Raw genomic sequence first — 18,689 nt, forward strand, 5'->3', positions numbered from 1 at the left:
CGGGACCCGGGTCGTAACGTGTAAGCCCTGCTCAGCCAGCCAGCGGCTTTAGCGGGGTCCCGCTTTGGTTGCTGATTGGCTGAGAGGGGCTGTCATGTCACGACACGGGTCCCCACTGAGACCAGGAAGTGGCCAGGGGACCGGGAACTGTAGTGGAGGACAGCGGACCCCAGCGCTCGAGCCGGGGAGGTAGGTGCGTGTTCTTATCTTCAGCCACCTCCTCCACGGCTTATTTGAAAGTGCAACAGCGACCTGCCAGTGCCAGGACTTACCGTATATACTGCCTCCAGTGTACACATTGACTCCTAGATAGTATTGAGCGGACTTTCTGAACTCTTCGGGTTCTGTAACGTTCTCCAAATTTGAACCCTCAGCGTTGGACTGCCGGAGGCTGGAGAAGTTAGATGCAGCCTTGCCCTGCCCTGCCAGGAAAACTTGGATACAAACCATGGCCTATAACTGTATCCATGTTTTCCAGGACTCACTAGGGCAGCATTCAACTTCTCCAGCCACGGGGATTCAAATGCAGAGCGTCTGGGTTCGGAAACGTTGCTGAACATCCTAGCAAAGGGCTGGAATCCTCCTTTAAACTCATTAAATGGTTATTTTATTTTTTTTAAAGGGGGGGGGGTGCTCTTATATGTACACATCATAAAGCGCCACAAGCACCAATGTGTTTTACAATAAAGTCTTTTTATAGCCACCGGGTTCAGGACATTGTCTTCCCAGAATCCCCCCCCCCCCCCCCCCCCCCCCATTCATTTGTCTCTCCGAAGACCTTTCCTAACGCACCGCTCTTATACACGACCCCACCCCCCACCCCAAAGCATTGAAGACTTTGTCATATTTATGACCTGCAGCAATTTATTGATATACACATTTCTAAAGACACATTTACAACAACAGGTACCTTATAAACCTTCCAGGTCTCGCTCATAATAATTAATTCTTTCATTGCTGGAGGGGGGGGGGGGGGGGACTCGCACTGTTTTGCCGACTAGACGAAAACGTCTCAAACAATCTGGGTTTAGAAGCGCTTTTTTTTTTATTTTTTTTTTTATATATATATATTTTCCTCCTTTAAATATGTGAACTTTTGAAAGTGTGCCCAGCGCGTTCTGACTGGCGTCTTAAAGTAATGGCCTTAGTGTTTTCTGCACATGAAAGCTTTTTGGATAATGTAAAAAATATACGGGCAGGGGTTGTATTTTTCATCTTTGACACAAATGTTTATTTTTGGAGAATTTACTCGCGTCTACTGAACCTCGGCGTACATGTTATTGATTTAAAAGTTCATTTGGTCTAAGTGATGTGCTGTGTGTATACCAGAAGCCGAGAAATGAGATCCATGTGTACGGGCCGGGCTCCTCCGTACAGTCGCTGACTACTGCTTGTTACCTTGGACGTTGTGGCAGGAGATTACCGCCCGCTTTACACGTATGTCGTGTAGACTAGAGAATGAATTGTCTGCGTTATAGAACAGGCTGGGGCCACCAGATCTTATGGTGCTGGAGCTGTAAACAAACTCCATTCATTGATTTATAAGGAGCTAAAAAGTCCCGTCCCTTGTTTTCTGTGAATTTCGTGGATTTTTTTTTAAATTTTATTTTGTTTTTGTCTATAAAGGTCTTTGTTGTTCTTAATGCCATGATTACTGTATTTTTCTGCTTATAAGACTTTTTAACCCAGGGAAATCTTCCTTAAAGTCAGGGGTCGTCTTATAGGGCAGGTGCTGAAAAACTTCACAACCGGACTGGAGAATCTGCAGTCGCTGCATACAGTGGGGGGAGCTAAAAAACGCCCACATCGCCGACGTGTGACGTGACCGTATGAAGGGCAGGCACCCAGGGTATGGGAAAAGGGTAGTATCCCTTTAATAAAAGTAAATACATCATAAAAGCTTAGTGGCAGCATTTGTAATCCTCTCCCTTATAACCATCAGCACATGCCTTTACGTGGTTGTTCATATACCCCATGTTAATATGATGTAAAGGGCATGAGTAGGGGATTCTAGAGTGGTTGCAGAGAGCTAATGCTGTGTGCCGACAACTCTTCCCGGTGTATGGTCACTAGCTTTGTACACATATTTGTCATTACCTTCATAACCACAAAGCTCTGACAGTTGCATCCTATAACGGATCACCATGGACCTTGTGAAATAAGTCCACTAGTCCACCAGATCAGTGCTATAGAGAGAAAAAAGGTGACTACATCCCACCCAACCTTGGAACTTGTATATCCCAATTTCCCAAATTTGCGACACCTGAATGCTTGGCACTTCAAGGCAGCCCTAGGGCTGCATCCATCTTCATCATCAGCCCTAGGGCTGCATCCATTTTCGCCCGCCACCATCAGCCCTAGGGCTGCATCCATCTTCACCCGCCACCATCAGCCCTAAAGCTGCATCCATCTTCACCCGCCACCATCAGCCCTAGGGCTGCATCCATCTTCACCATCAGCCCTAGGGCTGCATCCATCTTCACCCACAACCATCAGCCCTGGGGCTGCATCCTTCTCACCCGCCACCATCATCCCTAGGGCTGCATCCATCTTCGCCCGCCACCATCAGCCCTAGGGCTGCATCCATCTTCGCCCGCCACCATCAGCCCTAGGGCTGCATCCATCTTCACCATCAGCCCTAGGGCTGCATCCATCTTCACCCGCCACCATCAGCCCTGGGGCTGCATTCTTCTCACCCGCCACCATCAGCCCTAGGGCTGCATCCATCTTTGCCCGCCACCATCAGCCCTAGGGCTGCATCCATCTTCGCCCGCCACCATCAGCCCTAGGGCTGCATCCATCTTCACCATTAGCCCTAGGGATGCATGATATGCATCCATCTTCACCCGCCACCATCAGCCCTGGGGCTGCATCCATCTTCACCCACCACCATCAGCCCTGGGGCTGCATCCATCTTCACCTGCCACCATCCGCCCTGGGGCTGTGTCCATCTTCACCTGCCACCATCCGCCCTGGGGCTGCGTCTATCTCCTTCTGCCACCGGGATCTAAATGTGGAGCGTTAAGGGTTTTGTGAGCCAGTTTTGCTCAACACAACAATTTTTATTTATTTTATTTATTATTATTTTTTATTATTTATTTCATTTATTTATTTCAAATTTTTATCAATATCCTTCAACAATTTATTATTTTATTTATTATTATTTATTTATTTATAGCTGCATTTGCTCCATATTCTTCAGCTATTACTTTGTTACCTTTTTTCTCCTGTTTGATAGACCCTTTCAGGGTTTTCCAGCGACCTTTGCCTTACAGGCCGAGAACGTGTTATCTTTTCACTTTCTGCGTCTACTAATGTGGCGTAACCCGTTTTATTTGTAAAATAACAGAATGTCCAAGTCGCGAGCGTTCAGGACGGAATCAGAACGAGCGTTTTACAAGGGAATATTCCTGATTTTTATAATACCCCCATTGTTTGTATAAAACCATAATTGCCTATTTACAGTAACACTGTATCCCTGCAGTAGCCGTGTAGCTTAACGGGATTAGAGAGCATTAAGGGCGATCGCTGCGCCGAGCTAATGAATGTGCTGGCAGCCGCCGGAGCTGTTTATTTTATCCTCCGCGTCGAGGTTTTCTTTTCTTTCTGAAGGTCAAAAGTGCATTGTTATACTCTGCGTATTGTTCACACTTGCAGCCTATCGATTCGTCATCTACACGTAATTACTACACTGCGCAGTTATTGGGAGGACGGAGGCGCCAATGTCTAAATCCAGAGGTGTGATCCGGCCAAGAATGTTAATAGCGCTAAACATCTGTCAGAGTTCTGATTTTATATTCATTTTTTTTTTATTTTTTTAATGGAATTTTTCATACGGCTGTCTTCATTCACATTGAAACCAAAAAGCAAGAAACCCACTCACAGCTGGCCCTGATGTATTCAGTTCTGTCCTGGAAGCATGGATCCCACTCCAACCAGTGTCATGCTGGAGAAAAACACCCAATTTTTGGAGTAAAAAACTCCTTTTGTTTAACTAAGGCGAATACAACATGGTCACAGGAAAGAACTCAGTTTTTCTTAACCGACGTGTTTCAGGTTCTGGGGTTCAGCATCAGAAGCGCGTTAGCCAAGAAAACCGTTGGAGAAGATTTATCAAACATGGTGTAAAGTGAAACTGGCTCAGTTGCCCCTAGCAACCAATCAGATTCCACCTTTCATTTTCCAAAGAGTCTGTGAGGAATAAAGGTGGAATCTGATTGGTTGCTAGGGGCAACTGAGCCAGTTTCACTTTACACCATGTCTGATAAATCTCTTCCGTTGTTTGTAGTGTAATCATGTGGTATATCGAATATCGCATGATCGGCACAGCCCCACACATTGCAATGGTGCGGTCCGTTCCTCCTATTGATGCCCAATTCCAAAGATCTCCTCTGACTTGTACTTATGCAAATAAGGAGGCGGGCCCAGTGCACCGATATCTCCTCCTCTCAGTGACGCGTCAGACCAATAGACTTGACTGTGATGGCGGCGTTTCACTGAGGGGAGAGATATCGGCCCGCTGGGCCCGACTCCAGTGCACCAGACTGGACATTAGCATAAACACAATCTGGTGGAGATCTAAGGCATCCAGTGGAGATGGGAGGAACGGATGGCGCCATTACAATGTGCGCGGTGGCGTCAATCAAATTATATGGAAATCTTAACTGATTGGTTAAAGTGGGGCATGGGCTTTAACAGGAGTTTTAATTGTATTCATAGACACCCATCACATTGTAGTCTTCCTAGTTCGGGGCACTCTCTATGATCACAAGGTGTAATTTAATGGACGTATGATTTTAGGTCAAATGAAGAAAATTTTTTACTTAAAGGGTATCTGGAACTAGGTTTATACCACAGCAGCATAAGCTAGTGACAGGAATGCTGAACAGATCGGTGTATTACTTACATCATTCTGGTCAGCCGTTCTCCCAATATGCAGGAGAATAGGATTCTTGCCGCACCCCTCCACCCACTTCCAGCTGCTGATTGGCAGTTCACTGACTATACACAGCACGGATAGATAACTGCCAATCAGCAGCTGGTGGGTGGAGTTTCCTGCTACTTATTGTCCATGTTATTCAGGAGGATAACTCTGGATCAGCTGCACAGAGCAATGTAAGTGATACATCATTCTGTTCAGCTTCTCTGTCACTGGTTTATGCTACTCTTATATAGGATGGCATAAACCTGCTGACAGAGTCTGTTTAAGAAACCCTTTATAAATTGACTGGTGTACTGGTGGAGTGTATAAATCCAAAGCAAATTACCAAATGTGCTTTCTAATGCCGGATCAACAAGCGGGATCATTTTCCAGAAGTTTATAGGTATGTCCTTTATGGTGATAGTGGTGAAAGGGTTAATGGTAATATCCACTGTGGTTATGGGCTAAAGAGGTTATCTGACACTGGATATATTTTTTTTAAGTACTTAGGCTCACCTAAAGGGAAACTCCAGCTAATATTTTTTTCTCTTTCAAATCAACTGGTGTCTGAAAGTTATACAGATTTGTAAATGACTTGTATTTATAAAAAAAAAAAACTCAAGCCATCCAGTACTTATCAGCTGCTGTATGTCCTGCAGGGAGTGGTGTATTCCTCCCATTCTGACACGGTGCTCTCTGCTGCCACCTCTGTCTGTGACAGTATCTGTGCACAGCATTAGAGGTTTTCAAAGGGGATTTGCTACTGCTGCGGACAGTTCCTGAGTACCCCTTTAATACTGTAAGTGCAGCATAGTCTAAGGCCACAGCTTGACAGGGCAGCTGCTGTCATATAATTTATTTAAGTAGGGGTTACCTTTCTTAGAAGCGTTAGAAATACATTGGTCTAGTCATGCCTCTTTGTATTATTGGGGTTGTCATTGTATTTGGGGTTGTCCAACGAAAATCTTTTTCTTTCCAATCAACTGGTGTCAGAAAGTTATATAGATTTGTAATATTAAATTTAGATTTACTTCTATTAAAAAATCTCAAGTCTTCCCATACTTATTAGCTGTTGTATGTCCTGCAGGAAATGTTTTATTTTCAGTCTGACACAGTGCTCTCTGCTGACATCTCTGGCCGAGACAGGAACTCTGTCTCGGTTTTCTATGAATCCCCATAGAAAATCTCTCCAGTGTCAGCAGCACTGTGTCAGACTGGAAATAAAACATTTCCTGCAGGACATACAGCAGCTAATAAGTATGGGAAGAATTGAGATTTTTTAATAGAAGTAAAATACAAATCTATATAACTTTCTGATATCAGTTGATTTAAAAGAAAAATACTAAAAAGAAAAAACAGCACAGGAAGATACATCTCTTTGTAGTTCTGGTCTCTGAATTGACTGCACTGACACATTGTAACAGACTGCAGATGTATAGTTTGAGGACTCTCCTGGCTGGATCACCCCACAGCACTGTCGCTCCTTGTGTAGACAGCTATTATATGTGTGTAATCTCTCTAATCCCCTGCTCTCTTCCACTTGGCACCTGATGATTTACTACCACTTGTTGTTATAAGACTAAAGCGTCAGTCGTCACAGTAAGCGCTTCTCTTGTTTGTGGTTTGACGGGGATTTCTAGAGATGATGACACGGGCTGGATGACGGGGATTTCTAGGGATGATGAAACGGACTGGATGACATGGATTTCTAGAGATGGTGACACGGGCTGGGTGACGGGGATTTCTAGAGATGGTGACACGGGCTGGATGACAGGGATTTCTAGAGATGGTGACACGGACTCGATGACGGGGATTTCTAGAGATGGTGACACGGGCTGGATGACGGCGATTTCTAGAGATGGTGACACGGGCTGGATGACGGGGATTTCTAGAGATGATGACACGGGCTGGATGACGGGGATTTCTAGAGATGATGACACGGGCTGGATGACGGGGATTTCTAGAGATGGTGACACGGGCTGGATGACGGGGATTTCTAGAGATGGTGACACGGGCTGGATGACGGGGATTTCTAGAGATGATGACACGGACTGGATGACGGGGATTTCTAGAGATGGTGACACGGGCTGGATGACGGGGATTTCTAGAGATGATGACACGGGCTGGATGACGGGGATTTCTAGAGATGATGACACGGGCTGGATGACGGGGATTTCTAGGGATGATGACACGGACTGGATGACAGGGATTTCTAGAGATGGTGACACGGGCTGGATGACGGGGATTTCTAGAGATGGTGACACGGGCTGGATGACGGGGATTTCTAGAGATGGTGACACGGGCTGGATGACGGGGATTTCTAGAGATGGTGACACGGGCTGGATGACGGGCATTTCTAGAGATGATGACACGGACTGGATGACGGGGATTTCTAGAGATGGTGACACGGGCTGGATGACGGGGATTTCTAGAGATGATGACACGGGCTGGATGACGGGGATTTCTAGAGATGATGACACGGGCTGGATGACGGGGATTTCTAGGGATGATGAAACGGACTGGATGACAGGGATTTCTAGAGATGGTGACACGGACTCGATGACGGGGATTTCTAGAGATGGTGACACGGGCTGGATGACGGGGATTTCTAGAGATGGTGACACGGGCTGGATGACGGGGATTTCTAGAGATGGTGACACGGGCTGGGTGACGGGGATTTCTAGAGATGGTGACACGGGCTGGGTGACGGGGATTTCTAGAGATGGTGACACGGGCTGGATGACTGGGATTTCTAGAGATGGTGACACGGGCTGGATGATGGGGATTTCTAGAGATGGTGACACAGGCTGGATGATGGGGATTTCTAGAGATGGTGACACGGGCTGGATGACGGGGATTTCTAGAGATGGTGACACGGGCTGGATGACGGGGATTTCTAGAGATGATGACACGGGCTGGATGACGGGGATTTCTAGAGATGGTGACACGGGCTGGCTGACGGGGATTTCTAGAGATGATGACACGGGCTGGATGACGGGGATTTCTAGAGATGATGACACGGGCTGGATGATGGGGATTTCTAGAGATGGTGACACAGGCTGGATGACGGGGATTTCTAGGGATGATGAAACGGACTGGATGACAGGGATTTCTAGAGATGGTGACACGGGCTGGATGACGGGGATTTCTAGAGATGGTGACACGGGCTGGATGACGGGGATTTCTAGAGATGGTGACACGGGCTGGATGACGGGGATTTCTAGAGATGGTGACACGGGCTGGATGACGGGGATTTCTAGAGATGATGACACGGACTGGATGACGGGGATTTCTAGAGATGGTGACACGGGCTGGATGACGGGGATTTCTAGAGATGGTGACACGGGCTGGATGACGGGGATTTCTAGAGATGGTGACACGGGCTGGATGACGGGGATTTCTAGGGATGATGAAACGGACTGGATGACAGGGATTTCTAGAGATGGTGACACGGACTCGATGACGGGGATTTCTAGAGATGGTGACACGGGCTGGATGACGGCGATTTCTAGAGATGGTGACACGGGCTGGATGACGGGGATTTCTAGAGATGGTGACACGGGCTGGGTGACGGGGATTTCTAGAGATGGTGACACGGGCTGGGTGACGGGGATTTCTAGAGATGGTGACACGGGCTGGATGACTGGGATTTCTAGAGATGGTGACACGGGCTGGATGATGGGGATTTCTAGAGATGGTGACACAGGCTGGATGATGGGGATTTCTAGAGATGGTGACACGGGCTGGATGACGGGGATTTCTAGAGATGGTGACACGGGCTGGATGACGGGGATTTCTAGAGATGGTGACACGGGCTGGATGACGGGCATTTCTAGAGATGATGACACGGACTGGATGACGGGGATTTCTAGAGATGGTGACACGGGCTGGATGACGGGATTTCTAGAGATGATGAGACACAGACTGGATGACGGGAATTTCTAGAGATGATGTGACGGGCTGGATGAGGGGGATTTCTAGAGATGGTGACACGGGCTGGGTGACGGGGATTTCTAGAGATGGTGACACGGGCTGGATGACGGGGATTTCTAGAGATGGTGACACGGGCTGGATGATGGGGATTTCTAGAGATGGTGACACAGGCTGGATGATGGGGATTTCTAGAGATGGTGACACGGGCTGGATGACGGGGATTTCTAGAGATGGTGACACGGGCTGGATGACGGGGATTTCTAGAGATGGTGACACGGGCTGGATGACGGGGATTTCTAGAGATGGTGACACGGGCTGGCTGACGGGGATTTCTAGAGATGATGACACGGGCTGGATGACGGGGATTTCTAGAGATGATGACACGGGCTGGATGACGGGGATTTCTAGGGATGATGAAACGGACTGGATGACAGGGATTTCTAGAGATGGTGACACGGGCTGGATGACGGGGATTTCTAGAGATGGTGACACGGGCTGGATGACGGGGATTTCTAGAGATGGTGACACGGGCTGGATGACGGGGATTTCTAGAGATGATGAGACACAGACTGGATGACGGGAATTTCTAGAGATGATGTGACACGGGCTGGATGAGGGGGATTTCTAGAGATGGTGACACGGACTGGATGACGGGGATTTCTAGAGATGGTGACACGGGCTGGATGACGGGGATTTCTAGAGATGGTGACACAGGCTGGATGATGGGGATTTCTAGAGATGGTGACACAGGCTGGATGACGGGGATTTCTAGAGATGGTGACACGGGCTGGATGACGGGGATTTCTAGAGATGGTGACACGGGCTGGATGACGGGGATTTCTAGAGATGATGACACGGGCTGGATGACGGGGATTTCTAGAGATGGTGACACGGGCTGGCTGACGGGGATTTCTAGAGATGATGACACGGGCTGGATGACGGGGATTTCTAGAGATGATGACACGGGCTGGATGACGGGGATTTCTAGGGATGATGAAACGGACTGGATGACGGGGATTTCTAGAGATGGTGACACGGGCTGGATGACAGGGATTTCTAGAGATGGTGACACGGGCTGGATGACGGGGATTTCTAGAGATGGTGACACGGGCTGGATGACGGGGATTTCTAGAGATGGTGACACGGGCTGGATGACGGGCATTTCTAGAGATGATGACACGGACTGGATGACGGGGATTTCTAGAGATGGTGACACGGGCTGGATGACGGGGATTTCTAGAGATGATGACACGGGCTGGATGACGGGGATTTCTAGAGATGATGACACGGGCTGGATGACGGGGATTTCTAGGGATGATGAAACGGACTGGATGACGGGGATTTCTAGAGATGGTGACACGGACTCGATGACGGGGATTTCTAGAGATGGTGACACGGGCTGGATGACGGCGATTTCTAGAGATGGTGACACGGGCTGGATGACGGGGATTTCTAGAGATGGTGACACGGGCTGGATGACGGGGATTTCTAGAGATGATGACACGGGCTGGATGACGGGGATTTCTAGAGATGATGACACGGGCTGGATGACGGGGATTTCTAGAGATGGTGACACGGGCTGGATGACGGGGATTTCTAGAGATGGTGACACGGGCTGGATGACGGGGATTTCTAGAGATGATGACACGGACTGGATGACGGGGATTTCTAGAGATGGTGACACGGGCTGGATGACGGGGATTTCTAGAGATGATGACACGGGCTGGATGACGGGGATTTCTAGAGATGATGACACGGGCTGGATGACGGGGATTTCTAGGGATGATGAAACGGACTGGATGACAGGGATTTCTAGAGATGGTGACACGGGCTGGATGACAGGGATTTCTAGAGATGGTGACACGGGCTGGATGACGGGGATTTCTAGAGATGGTGACACGGGCTGGATGACGGGGATTTCTAGAGATGGTGACACGGGCTGGATGACGGGCATTTCTAGAGATGATGACACGGACTGGATGACGGGGATTTCTAGAGATGGTGACACGGGCTGGATGACGGGGATTTCTAGAGATGATGACACGGGCTGGATGACGGGGATTTCTAGAGATGATGACACGGGCTGGATGACGGGGATTTCTAGGGATGATGAAACGGACTGGATGACAGGGATTTCTAGAGATGGTGACACGGACTCGATGACGGGGATTTCTAGAGATGGTGACACGGGCTGGATGACGGCGATTTCTAGAGATGGTGACACGGGCTGGATGACGGGGATTTCTAGAGATGGTGACACGGGCTGGGTGACGGGGATTTCTAGAGATGGTGACACGGGCTGGGTGACGGGGATTTCTAGAGATGGTGACACGGGCTGGATGACTGGGATTTCTAGAGATGGTGACACGGGCTGGATGATGGGGATTTCTAGAGATGGTGACACAGGGCTGGATGACGGGGATTTCTAGAGATGGTGACACGGGCTGGATGACGGGGATTTCTAGAGATGGTGACACGGGCTGGATGACGGGGATTTCTAGAGATGATGACACGGGCTGGATGACGGGGATTTCTAGAGATGGTGACACGGGCTGGCTGACGGGGATTTCTAGAGATGATGACACGGGCTGGATGACGGGGATTTCTAGAGATGATGACACGGGCTGGATGATGGGGATTTCTAGAGATGGTGACACAGGCTGGATGACGGGGATTTCTAGGGATGATGAAACGGACTGGATGACAGGGATTTCTAGAGATGGTGACACGGGCTGGATGACAGGGATTTCTAGAGATGGTGACACGGGCTGGATGACGGGGATTTCTAGAGATGGTGACACGGGCTGGATGACGGGGATTTCTAGAGATGGTGACACGGGCTGGATGACGGGGATTTCTAGAGATGATGACACGGACTGGATGACGGGGATTTCTAGAGATGGTGACACGGGCTGGATGACGGGGATTTCTAGAGATGGTGACACGGGCTGGATGACGGGGATTTCTAGAGATGATGACACGGGCTGGATGACGGGGATTTCTAGGGATGATGAAACGGACTGGATGACAGGGATTTCTAGAGATGGTGACACGGACTCGATGACGGGGATTTCTAGAGATGGTGACACGGGCTGGATGACGGCGATTTCTAGAGATGGTGACACGGGCTGGATGACGGGGATTTCTAGAGATGGTGACACGGGCTGGGTGACGGGGATTTCTAGAGATGGTGACACGGGCTGGGTGACGGGGATTTCTAGAGATGGTGACACGGGCTGGATGACTGGGATTTCTAGAGATGGTGACACGGGCTGGATGATGGGGATTTCTAGAGATGGTGACACGGGCTGGATGATGGGGATTTCTAGAGATGGTGACACGGGCTGGATGACGGGGATTTCTAGAGATGGTGACACGGGCTGGATGACGGGGATTTCTAGAGATGGTGACACGGGCTGGATGACGGGCATTTCTAGAGATGATGACACGGACTGGATGACGGGGATTTCTAGAGATGGTGACACGGGCTGGATGACGGGATTTCTAGAGATGATGAGACACAGACTGGATGACGGGAATTTCTAGAGATGATGTGACGGGCTGGATGAGGGGGATTTCTAGAGATGGTGACACGGGCTGGGTGACGGGGATTTCTAGAGATGGTGACACGGGCTGGATGACGGGGATTTCTAGAGATGGTGACACGGGCTGGATGATGGGGATTTCTAGAGATGGTGACACGGGCTGGATGATGGGGATTTCTAGAGATGGTGACACGGGCTGGATGACGGGGATTTCTAGAGATGGTGACACGGGCTGGATGACGGGGATTTCTAGAGATGATGACACGGGCTGGATGACGGGGATTTCTAGAGATGGTGACACGGGCTGGCTGACGGGGATTTCTAGAGATGATGACACGGGCTGGATGACGGGGATTTCTAGAGATGATGACACGGGCTGGATGACGGGGATTTCTAGGGATGATGAAACGGACTGGATGACAGGGATTTCTAGAGATGGTGACACGGGCTGGATGACGGGGATTTCTAGAGATGGTGACACGGGCTGGATGACGGGGATTTCTAGAGATGGTGACACGGGCTGGATGACGGGGATTTCTAGAGATGATGAGACACAGACTGGATGACGGGAATTTCTAGAGATGATGTGACGGGCTGGATGAGGGGGATTTCTAGAGATGGTGACACGGACTGGATGGCGGGGATTTCTAGAGATGGTGACACGGGCTGGATGACGGGGATTTCTAGAGATGGTGACACAGGCTGGATGATGGGGATTTCTAGAGATGGTGACACAGGCTGGATGATGGGGATTTCTAGAGATGGTGACACGGGCTGGATGACGGGGATTTCTAGAGATGGTGACACGGGCTGGATGACGGGGATTTCTAGAGATGATGACACGGGCTGGATGACGGGGATTTCTAGAGATGGTGACACGGGCTGGCTGACGGGGATTTCTAGAGATGATGACACGGGCTGGATGACGGGGATTTCTAGAGATGATGACACGGGCTGGATGACGGGGATTTCTAGGGATGATGAAACGGACTGGATGACAGGGATTTCTAGAGATGGTGACACGGGCTGGATGACGGGGATTTCTAGAGATGGTGACACGGGCTGGATGACGGGGATTTCTAGAGATGGTGACACGGGCTGGATGACGGGGATTTCTAGAGATGGTGACACGGGCTGGATGACGGGCATTTCTAGAGATGATGACACGGACTGGATGACGGGGATTTCTAGAGATGGTGACACGGGCTGGATGACGGGGATTTCTAGAGATGATGACACGGGCTGGATGACGGGGATTTCTAGAGATGATGACACGGGCTGGATGACGGGGATTTCTAGGGATGATGAAACGGACTGGATGACGGGGATTTCTAGAGATGGTGACACGGACTCGATGACGGGGATTTCTAGAGATGGTGACACGGGCTGGATGACGGCGATTTCTAGAGATGGTGACACGGGCTGGATGACGGGGATTTCTAGAGATGGTGACACGGGCTGGGTGACGGGGATTTCTAGAGATGGTGACACGGGCTGGGTGACGGGGATTTCTAGAGATGGTGACACGGGCTGGATGACGGGGATTTCTAGAGATGGTGACACGGGCTGGATGATGGGGATTTCTAGAGATGGTGACACGGGCTGGATGAGGGGGATTTCTAGAGATGGTGACACGGGCTGGATGAGGGGGATTTCTAGAGATGGTGACACGGGCTGGATGACGGGGATTTCTAGAGATGGTGACACGGGCTGGATGACGGGGATTTCTAGAGATGGTGACACGGGCTGGCTGACGGGGATTTCTAGAGATGATGACACGGGCTGGATGACGGGGATTTCTAGAGATGATGACACGGGCTGGATGACGGGGATTTCTAGGGATGATGAAACGGACTGGATGACGGGGATTTCTAGAGATGGTGACACGGGCTGGATGACGGGGATTTCTAGAGATGATGACACGGGCTGGATGACGGGGATTTCTAGAGATGGTGACACGGGCTGGATGACGGGGATTTCTAGAGATGGTGACACGGACTGGATGACGGGGATTTCTAGAGATGGTGACACGGGCTGGATGACGGGCATTTCTAGAGATGATGACACGGACTGGATGACGGGGATTTCTAGAGATGGTGACACGGGCTGGATGACGGGGATTTCTAGAGATGATGACACGGGCTGGATGACGGGGATTTCTAGAGATGGTGACACGGGCTGGATGACGGGGATTTCTAGGGATGATGAAACGGACTGGATGACGGGGATTTCTAGAGATGGTGACACGGACTCGATGACGGCGATTTCTAGAGATGTTGACACGGGCTGGATGACGGGGATTTCTAGAGATGGTGACACGGGCTGGGTGACGGGGATTTCTAGAGATGGTGACACGGGCTGGGTGACGGGGATTTCTAGAGATGGTGACACGGACTGGATGACGGGGATTTCTAGAGATGGTGACACGGACTCGATGACGGCGATTTCTAGAGATGGTGACACGGGCTGGATGACGGGGATTTCTAGAGATGGTGACACAGGCTGGGTGACGGGGATTTCTAGAGATGGTGACACGGGCTGGGTGACGGGGATTTCTAGAGATGGTGACACGGACTGGATGACGGGGATTTCTAGAGATGGTGACACGGGCTGGATGATGGGGATTTTCTAGAGACGTCGCTTTATATAATATATATATAATATATATTATATTATATAGCACTGGCAATGAGTCACTCAGATAGCGGCTGATAGCGGGTAGAATCCATCTTAGATTCAGAGAATTTGTAGCTGTCAGGTGAAGGTGTAAAGCTGCCCGTTCTCTTAGCCAAAGTAAGCTCACATCCAGGACCATCAGCGACAGTATACCTGCTCTGACCTAACTTTCTAGTAGCCAGAAATAACTGTTATGTAAGACTATACTGAAAGGGGTATAAATCCAAAACAGATACAGAAACAGGCACTCACCCATCAACGTGTAATTACACAGTGATGGGTGAGTGCCTGTTTCTTTATCTGTTTTGGATTTATGCTGGACTGTGCTATTACACAACAGAGCACCTCTCGGACGTTTGTGAAACGTGTCTTGCCTGAGTGACGATTAGAGATGAGCGAACCTCCAGCATGCTCCAGTCCATCCGAACCCGAACTTTCGGCATGTGATTAGCGGTGGCTGCTGAAGTTGGATAAAGCCCTAAGGCTATGTGGAAAACATGGATATAGTCATTGGCTGTATCCATGTTTTCCAGACAACCTTAGAGCTTTATCCAAGTTCAGCAGCCCCCGCTAATCAAATGCCGATCGTTCGGGTTCGGATCAACTTGAACCCGAAACCGGTTCGCTCATCTCTAGGGACGATATATGCAGGGTAAAGGAGTGCCGGGTCGAGTTTGCTTGTTGGACTGATATATTGAAAGGGGTACTCCGTTTTTTTTTTTTTACTCCAAATTAACTGGTACTTATCAGCTGCTGTATGTCCTTCAGGAAGTGCTGTAATCTTTCCAGGTTTAAAAAAAACAAACAAATAAAAAAAACACTCCTTTGCAAAAACAGGTTGTGTGTGGTATTACAGTTTAACTGAAATCACTTCAGTGGAAGTTTCTGGAGAAAAGCAGCCATGTTTTTCTAAGCCTGGATAACCCCTTTAAAGGGGTACTCCGTCGAAAATATTTTTCTTTCAGATCAACTCGTTTCAGAAAGTTATATAGATTTCTAATTTACTTTGATTTAAAAATCCTAAGTCTTCCCATACTTATCAGGTGCTGTAAGTCATGCAGGAAGTGGTATATTCTTTCCAGTCTGACACAGTGCTCTCTGCTGCCACCTCTGTCCATGTCAGGAATTGTCCAGAGCAGGAGAGGTTTTCTATGGAGATTTGCTACTGCTCTGGACAGTTCCTGACATGGACAGAGGTGGCAGCAGAGAGCACTATGTCAGACTGGAAAGAATACACCACTTCCTGCAGGACATACCGCAGCTGATGAGTACTGGAAGACTGGAGATTTTTAAATAGAAGTAAATTACAAATCTATCTAAATTTCTGAAACCAGTTGATTAAAAAAAAAAAAAAGTTTTTTGCCGGGGTGCCCCTTTAAGTTACTACTTATCTTGGGAAAGCTGGGGGGTGGCAGCCAGTAAGGTCCATGTTAAAGCTTCTGCAGATGTCCCCCAGCTTAGTGAGGCCTCTGTCTCCTGGGTGTATGATGTGCTGTATACTCTGTTCAGTATGACTCTTGTCATTGGCATCTTTGTTGGGGTTTTACAGTTCTGGACTGTGTAGGTTCCTGTACGCTGCCGCTCGGACCCCTCATTAATGGCAGGATGCTGCTATGACGTTACCTGGCCGTTAGTAGCTACAATTAGAAGAAATATTCCTCCATGTAAAACTGGCGGTGATTTACTGGAGCTCCTGGCCAGACGGCAGATTAATGAGCCACATTACACAATGGAAAGATGTGCGGCCAGGAGACAATGGCTGCCGCCCGGCTCGCTGAGTGCAGAGTCATTGCTCATTGGAGAAACTAATGGTGTGTTTACACAGAGAGATTTATCTGACAGATTTTTTAAGCCAAAGCCAGGCACAAACTTTATGAACAGGTCATAAAGGAAAGCCTGAGATTTCTCCTCTTTCCAGATCCATTCCTGGCTTTGGCTTTAAAAATCTGTCAGGTAAATCTCTCTGTGTAAACGCAACATAAGGAAACGCAGTGCAGCAGCCATGGAAGTAACTCTGCTCTCGGCCAAGTTCACTCATGTGACTGTTATCCTCCATGCTGCCTGTGTAGCGTAGTAAGTGGGAACAATGATCCCATCCGCAGCGTAGAGCCGTGCTGGACGTCCGTGACAAGTGTCTTATAGCTGCAGCTTTTGCGTCTTCATCAGGGTAAAGCGCTGATGTATATAGATGGAATATTAGGAGCACAGAAATGCAACACCAAGGATGAGCTGTGGGAATTTGGAATTCAACTGAGTGATTGATAGAAATTGATATAATTGATGGAAAATAAGACAGGGTCGTCTTATTTTCGGAGAAACACAGTATGTCCCTACACTGTAGCCCCAATTTATATGGTAGTTGCCTGTCATATTCTATGTCCCACTGTAGTTAGGCCCCCATACTGTATACCTCCCTCTGCAGGTAGTCCCCATACTGTATACCTCTCTACCTCTCTGCAGGTAGTCCCTAAACTGTATACCTCTCTCCCCCCTCTGTAGGTAGTCCCCGTACTGTATACCTCTCTCCCCCCTCTGCAGGTAGTGCCCGTACTGTATACCTCTCTCCTCCCTCTGCAGGTAGTGCCCATACTGTATACCTCTCTCCCCCCCTGCAGGTAGTCCCCGTACTGTATACCTCCCCCCCCCCCCTCTGCAGGTAGTCCCCATACTGTATACCTCTCTCCCCCCTCTGCAGGTAGTCCCCATACTGTATACCTCTCTCCTCCCTCTGCAGGTAGTCCCCATACTGTATACCTCTCTCCTCCCTCTGCAGGTAGTCCCCATACTGTATACCTCTCTCCTCCCTCTGCAGGTAGTCCCCATACTGTATATACCCCTCCCCCTCTGTAATTGGCATTGTCTTGCTCATTGGCTTTGTCAAGGGACATTGGCTCATTGGCTGATACTCAATCACTCAGTGTCAGGGTTCTGGTCACCTGACTGTAACAAGGGTTTATTTTCAGGGTAGGGCTTATTTTCAGAGAAACGCGATATGTAAAAAATAACAAAACAATCTCTCCTTTATCAGTTTTGAGTACAAGTGTTACAAGCAGATATACATGCACTTAGGCCCAATCCACACACCCGTAGCCATCTGCAGTGTCCCATACCATTTCTTGTGAATAGGTGATTTGTGCTGCAATAAGGAGCAGCACAATGGTATGCCCATTTCTTTTTTTTTTTTTTTTTTTGGTTACACGGCTCACAGCCTCAACACAGATCTGTAACACCTAAGGATGTGTGTATGGGGCCATAAAAATGAATGGGTCCTTATGGGAACAGTGTAAGGAGTCTTCTATGCTTTGGCATACTATCAAAAATGGTCATTTTGGTGGAGTGAGCAATGTTCTGCCACGCTGAATGCAACTAGGGGCCAAAAATCACCAAGGTCTGGTACGCAGCAGTTCCCTTTAAAAATACCTATCAAGGATGTGGTGCTTGATGGGAGTCCGGAGATGCTGCCGGACGTGGTGGCACTTAGACCGTGAAGGCTGCTTATAGTAGAACAAGCGGCCTGACATAGTCATATTGTAAAACAGTTCCTGGGCCAGAGAATTGGTTCCACACCGAGCTGTGCACCTGGAACAAAAACCAGAGGGGGTCTGGCCACTGTA

General features: G+C 48.9%; 1 protein-coding gene across 8 annotated transcripts in view; it reads left to right on the forward strand.

Annotated features, from left to right (window-relative positions):
- SUPT3H (SPT3 homolog, SAGA and STAGA complex component) overlaps positions 1–18,689 on the forward strand; it is a 389,270-nt gene that overhangs the window by 258,638 nt on the left and 111,943 nt on the right. The gene's annotated exons all lie outside the window — the stretch shown is intronic.

The sequence above is a fragment of the Dendropsophus ebraccatus genome, chromosome 6 (genome assembly GCF_027789765.1).
Source record: "Dendropsophus ebraccatus isolate aDenEbr1 chromosome 6, aDenEbr1.pat, whole genome shotgun sequence".
In the NCBI taxonomy this organism is placed as follows: Eukaryota; Metazoa; Chordata; class Amphibia; order Anura; family Hylidae; genus Dendropsophus; species Dendropsophus ebraccatus.